The sequence below is a fragment of the Mustela erminea genome, chromosome 1, assembly GCF_009829155.1.
Source record: "Mustela erminea isolate mMusErm1 chromosome 1, mMusErm1.Pri, whole genome shotgun sequence".
In the NCBI taxonomy this organism is placed as follows: Eukaryota; Metazoa; Chordata; class Mammalia; order Carnivora; family Mustelidae; genus Mustela; species Mustela erminea.
In genome coordinates, this window is record NC_045614.1 from 198,356,935 (window position 1) to 198,363,994 (window position 7,060).

Consider the following 7,060-nt stretch of genomic DNA (forward strand, 5'->3'; position numbering starts at 1 on the left):
GCTTACTGAGGAGTTAGGGACAGATGTGCTCCTGGTCTATGATTTAAATAAATCTGCAAGAGTTCTTTTCTTTCTTATTTAAATAATTTTATTTACTTATATGACAAAGAGAGAGTATGCAGTGGCAGAGGGAGAACCAGTCTCCCTGCTGAGCGGGGACCCCAGCACAGGACTCCATCCCAGGACTCCGAGGTCATGACCTGAGCCAAAGGCAAACACCTAACTGACTGTGCTACCTAGTTGCCCCTGCAACAGATTCTTAACTTGATTTCATGGATTTGCTCTGAAAATTAATTTAAAATAATGTAACTTTTTCTCACTATGCTCTTTTAAAGTCAATAGCGTCCCCATAAAGTATGATTTAAGTTTAAAGGAAAAGGAAGTAAAGGAAGTAGTTTGTAAATTGCTTTACTTTCAGGGTACCTGGGTGCTGGTTAAGAATCTGCCTTTGGCTCAGGTCATGATCCTGGGGTGTTCTGGGATCCAGCCCACATCCGGCTCCCTGCCCAGTGGGATCCTGCTTCTCCCTCCCCCCTCTGCCTCTTCCCTCTGCCCCTCTGCCTCTTCTGGTTGTGCTCTCTCTCTCTCTCTCAGATAAATAAATAAATAAATCTTAAAAAAATTTTAAAAATATTTTGAATTCTACTTCACTACAAATAAAAAATTCAAAATCCAGTCCTTAAAAATATATTAATCAAGAGTGTTTTCATTAATTTTCTAGTAATTTAATAACTGACCTTGTGATTTTTGCCATTTATAAGTTATATGGAAAAATCTTAATTTACACTAATTCAAGTGGACCCTTTTAGAACACTCCAGGAAGTTCAAGATCTGATTAATTTTATGTTTCTTTCCCAATATATCTAAATTTCCTATGCCTTTCCATAAACTTCTAAAACTGTCTGCGCACAAACTGGACGCACACAAACTGGACATAATCTAAGGTCAAAGGGAAGAGAATTGAACTCCACCTCCTAGAAGAATTATCAACAAGCATGAGGGTGAGTTAAATTCATTTACTACAGTAACAGAAATACATGTGTTGATGAAGATATATTTAGATTGGGCATAAAACCCATTTCTTGGAGACTTCTTTAACCTGTAATTTGTGAAGATCAAGTGCATTAAACAGGTCATATGTGTCCATGAATGACAATCGAAAGTGACATTTAGGGGCGCCTGAGTGGCTCAGTGAGTTAAAGCCTCTGCCTTTGGCTCAGGTCATGATCCCAGGGTCCTGGGATCAAGCCCCACATCGGGCTCTCTGCTCAGCAGGGAGCCTGTTTCCCTTTCTCTCTCTCTGCCTGCCTCTGCCTACTTGTGATCTCTGTCAAATAAATAAGTAAAATCTTAAAAAAAAAAAAGTGACATTTATAAAACACTCAACATTTTAGAGTAACCACATCACAGGATGATCTGCCAATGAGGTTGAGTTTGACTGATAGTCTAGAACAATTAGTTCAGGGGGGAATTGGCAGTATGTTTCAGGAGGTAAGGAGCTGGGATCACACATTTGTCTCGTAGGCAATGGGTAGGTAATAGAAGTTTATTTAGACATGCTTGTTTGCTTACTATTGGCTTTTTTTCTTATTATAAGCAGAGAACGCCAGTAGTAACTTAGTTTTTAAGGAATTAAAGATTGTGTCAGTGGTTGTTGGTTTGAATCTACAACTAAGTATAAAGGGGATGTTTTCATGGAAAAGTTAAGGAATCGTATCATCTCACCTAAAAGGAACTACAGTACATTGCACATGGGAAAGATAGGTGGGATTATGGTGGGACAGATACTTTGGAGGTAAAATTGACCCACTTAGTTAACATTTTAGATGAGAAAATTGCCATGTCCTAACATCCAAAGCACAGCATAGCCTTTTTGCTAAGAAGTTTTCTCTAGGGGTCAAATGCTTACCACCATGTGAATTATAATTGCTCTTGATTATTAGACAGTGCAAATATTTTTACAGAAATGCAATTTCTGTGTTTAAGGTATTAAAAAATATCACCCTACTTTGATGTTACTCCAAATGTGGAACTTGCCTTGAACCTGATAAATATTAATGCCTGGACTGCTTTTCATTTGGGTTTGCCATCAGTTAGCTCACTTTATTATTTGCACATTAAATTGAGGATGATTATATTAAGAGCACTTCATCTGTTCATTATCTTACATTTATTTGACTACCCTACTTGACTACCTCATATTTAATTGAAATACCAATGAGACTGGGAGTTGAAAATAGAACTATTGTGTATTTCTTTGTTTGAAGCTTTTTATTTTTTTTTTAAAGATTGGCAGTTTCTTTCTTTCTCTGCACTTTTTTTTCTTTTACTTTTTAGTTTCTGTATTTAAAAGAAGAATATAGTGGGTTTAAGAAAATTCTACAAATGCTCAGGAAACTCCTACCCCTTCAGTCTTCTTTCTGAGCATTCTTCAAACATCAAAATAAAAACCAGAGTTTGCAAATAAAATGTAAATCACTGTTTTTCCAGCTGAAAAAATAAAGTAATAATTTAAATGTTATGTTAGCGTGGCTTAAGAATTTCTCCACAGCTTTTAGGCAAGTTTGATTATTCTAAGGTACGATAGCTCTGTTTTATTCTTTTCACTTCAAAATGTCAAAAAATCACAATAAAAACATTGATTCTAATTGGGAAGTTTAAAGACTTTATTTTAGGTAAATACAATTTACAATGTGTCACAGCAAGATTTGGTATTCTTGTGGCAGTTAATTGGGTTCTTTTCAACATACCTCTGAATTTTAAATGTAAGTATATAAGAACAAATAATTTCTCAAAACCACCTTTTAAATTAATTTTGAATATTTAACTCTAAGTGAAATACAACAGCTGCTTTTCTTGCATTTACACAATAATTTTTATATTTAAAAACAAATATGAATCATAAGCATGTACAGAAATTTAAGAATTACACTATGATTTATTACAACTATATATGTTAAAATAACAATATTAGTAATACCTTAGAGACAAAATCACACTTCTATGAAAATGTTTTGTTTTTTTCTATTAATCAGGAACAATTATAATCATATAAATGTAAGCATCTGCATTTATAATGTTTAATGTTTAAGGGTGCCTAAGTGGCTCAGTTGATTAAACATCCAACTCTTGATCTCAGCTCAGGTTTTCATCTCAGAGTTGTGAGTTCAAGTCTTCTGTTGGGCTCCACGTTAGTTGTGGGACCTACTTAAAAGGGGTAATGACATATAATATCAATTACCTAGTGTGTTTATGTTAAATTAATCAATTTATTGTACAGAAGCAAGTTTTTTGGAGGTGCAAGTCAATGTAAGTTCATCTGTGCATGTGCATCTGTTTTTGTTTGTTTTTTAATTTATTAACTGGCTACTATAAGTTATTACTTGTTTTTACTTTTGCCATTTTTTAGGAGGCCCTTTCTTCATAATGTATTTGGAGGCCTAATCTCATGTTTGGGTAATATGATGAATTAGCTTAATTTAGCTACATGTTGTGAGAAAAAACAGCTAAAACATTATCAAAATTCACATTTTTGAATACAGGACTTTTTAGCATTAATGCAATCATTTTCTTTTTTCCTGCATGGTGCCAAACAGTCTCTTTAATGGATTTTAAATATTTATCAAATTAACCAATTGCTTGAATAAACAAATTCCATTAGCGGTTTTAGATTTGTATAAATATGGGTAGACTATGAGCCATTAATATCCTAAGACAGTTATTGCCAAAGCATTTTCATCTTGTATTTCTATTTTAAAAATTTTGAGTTTATACTCCTAATAAAAGTATACTACTTGTTTATACTTTATATATTTATACTGATGTACTGATATGTATGCATGTGTATTATAAAATATCTACACAATTGAAATTTAAAAATTAAGTTTTAAAAAGAATAAATAATGATAAGCAATGATGTTACATTATTTCATATTTTAATTTGTATCATTCATCACTGACACAAAGAAAATCCCAATACAATAAATTACTGATATTTATTGCTCAGTAAAAATTGACATTTCTCACAGTTTTATTGACAATGATTGCTTAATAGCATCATTAACCATTATCTCAAGGCATAACACACACTTAAATGAGAATTAAATGCACTTTTCAGTAGTTTTCTGATCATTTCAATGATTATCTTTCTTTTAAATATTATTAGACTGGCACTGTTTTTATCCTGTGGCTGTTGACAAAGTGTTTATATTCTTTTTTTTCAAAGTGCTTATATTTTAAGTAAAAAAAGTGTACAGTCTACTATCTCTTGTTTGCTCTCCTGTACTACTAGAGATATCTTCAATTCACAGCTCTTTTAGGGCCATTTTCTCAGCTGCTTGTCCACTTTAGACTTCGTTTTTTTGAAACGAGATATTATTATTCAGAAATTTACTGAACCCAAAACAGGCATGTCACAATGCATGACAATCTGTTCAGAGGGAAAAAAAAAAAAGAAGCCTGTAACTGTAAATCCCTTCTGGTTGAACTCTCACCCTTTCCCTCAAGGAACATTTTATAACATGAAGGCCAATCCTCCGTCTGTTGTCAGGATGCAGTGAGAATATCAGTATTCATCCACATTTTATACATTTGTAGAATTTCTTCCATTCTCTGTGTTTAATATTATTTATTATAAATTTCTTACACACTTATGGATTATCTTGTTCACCTCCTGTGATAGAGGAGATATACACCTCACTTTGGAGACAACTAATTGAGGGAATACTGAGAAAAAACTAAACAGAGCCAACCCAGAGTATACACCAAGCTTTTTGAATAGTATTCACAAGACTTTCAAACTGTCTTAGCAGGAGATCTAGTAAATCAGTTTTTGGTACCCAGGAAGTTGTCAAATTCCAGACTTGTTACGGTTGTGGACTAGTTACTATGTTCTGCTGCTACCTTTGGATACAAAGGTAGTTTCTAGAAGACTTCACATCAAATTATCCCATAACGTGTGAAAAAGCATCTGGACAACTTAGAATAATTATGCATTCTAATTTTGTACATGCATGAACTACTAATTTATGCAATGAATATTTCTTGAGTATCTGCTAATATCTACTACTTTTGCAGGAATAAATAAAAACATAATTTTTTCCTACTGGAAATTAAAAAAAATTAAATTAAATTAAAAAAGGAAAGCTCATCTGGCCCAACAGATGCCCCCAGCTAAGAAGAAAACAAGGTCAAATAATAAGCAGAGAGAGAGATTGGTGTTATTTTCTATGGGGTGTTAAGGGACAGCTTCTCTAAAAAGTAATGTTTGAACGGACTGACGGAGAGGTGGGAGCAAGACAAGCAGGTGTCCAAAAGAAAGGTATTCCAGACTGAAAGAATAGCAAATGCAATCTAATATGCCAAAGCAGGAGGGATCTTGGCAAGTAAGCCTGGAGGCTGGAGAGGGAGAGAGAGGTAGAGTGTGGATTCAGAAAGGAAAGAGAGTGGTGGGGGGCAGATCTACCAATGCCTATAGTATAAGATTTTTTTTTCTTTTTTGAGAGACAGATGAGAAGGAATTGTAGGAATTTGAACAGAGAGATATGATATGTGGATATTTTAAAAATGCAAATAATTCTGATTTGAACTATAGAGAGCAAGAGTAGAAGTCTGGAAAGTAGTTAGCAGGACACTGAAACCCTAGAATTAGATAGTGGTTGCTTAGAGCAAGTCAGTAACGAAAGACCTCGAGAACTGATTGGTTGGATCTTGGCTATATTTCAAAAGCATAACAGGCTGAGACAGACTTAAGAGTATGTACACTGGAGACAGACTACTTTGGTTTAAATCCCAGAACTGGCTGTTTTATGTTTTATAGCCAGGTGCTACTTAAAATTACCATGATGCCTTCTCTGTAAAAAAATGAATAATTAGACTTTCCTATCTAAGTTATTACAAAAATTCATTGCTAAAGTATACATTTATGTGTGCACATGTAAAGCGTGTGTTTATGGGTATACAGCAGCTAGGACAGTGTAATCACATGGTAATTGTATAGTGTTTTCTACTAATACGTAAGGAAGGAAAAGAAGTGAGTCCATGATGAATCCAAGGTACTGGGTGGGAGCAACAGGAAGAAGGGAGTTGTTTATGTACCGAAAATGGGACAATTGAAGGAGAAGGAAGTTTAGGGGAGAATGAAAACAGAAATGCAGATTTGAGTATTCTGTTTGTGAAGACCCAGAAGCACCGAAGTATTTTGTGTAGGTATATTTCAATAAGGAATATAGACTTAAAAAAAAAAATGAAATGCTCAAAATATAGTAAAGGAATCAACAAAAGTGGTTGAAAGGTGAAGCTAGAGGAGAATTGGGAGGGTATAGGTCCTGGGTACTAGGTGGAGAATCTGTTTCTATAAAGGGAGTGATCAGTTGTGTCAGTTGTTTCTGATAAATCAACTAAGATGAGGACAAATAATTGTCTGATTGATTTACCAACCAAATTTCACTGGGGACTTTAGCTTAATCGTTGAAATATTTAACATGACTGATATACAAAATATATAGTTAAAAACATTTTAAAATGTATTCTTTGTTTGGTTTTAACTGATAATTAATTTAAATGGTAAATAAATACAAAGAATGTTTGTAACAAGATAGTTTGAGAGGGGATAATTGCATTGCAATAGTATAGGATTTGGCCTTTGGCCTTAGTAATACAGATAAGAAAAAAATTAAACCAAGAAGATAATCAGTATGTGAGTACAAATGCAGTCAGATGGGTAAGGAGATCCTAGAGTTTGATTTCTAATTCTGCATACTTTCCCAGATTTTTTTTTTAAGATGTTTGAGAAGAAAGATGCAATACAACGACATAGTCCTTGAGGTTATAATTTGAGTGTATATAAGGCAAGGAACATTAAGTCGGCTCTCTGAGTGCGAAGGCAGATGAGGTTACTGGCCATGAGTTAAAAGATAAATCAGTCAGTAGGGGTATGTGTTTTCCTCCAGCCACTTTGAGTCACTCACATACAACAACAGAACAGATAGAGAGTCACACTTAACTGAGGTTGGAATTTTCCGAAAGAGGAGATTGCATAAAGGAAAAAGGAGAGGGGAAA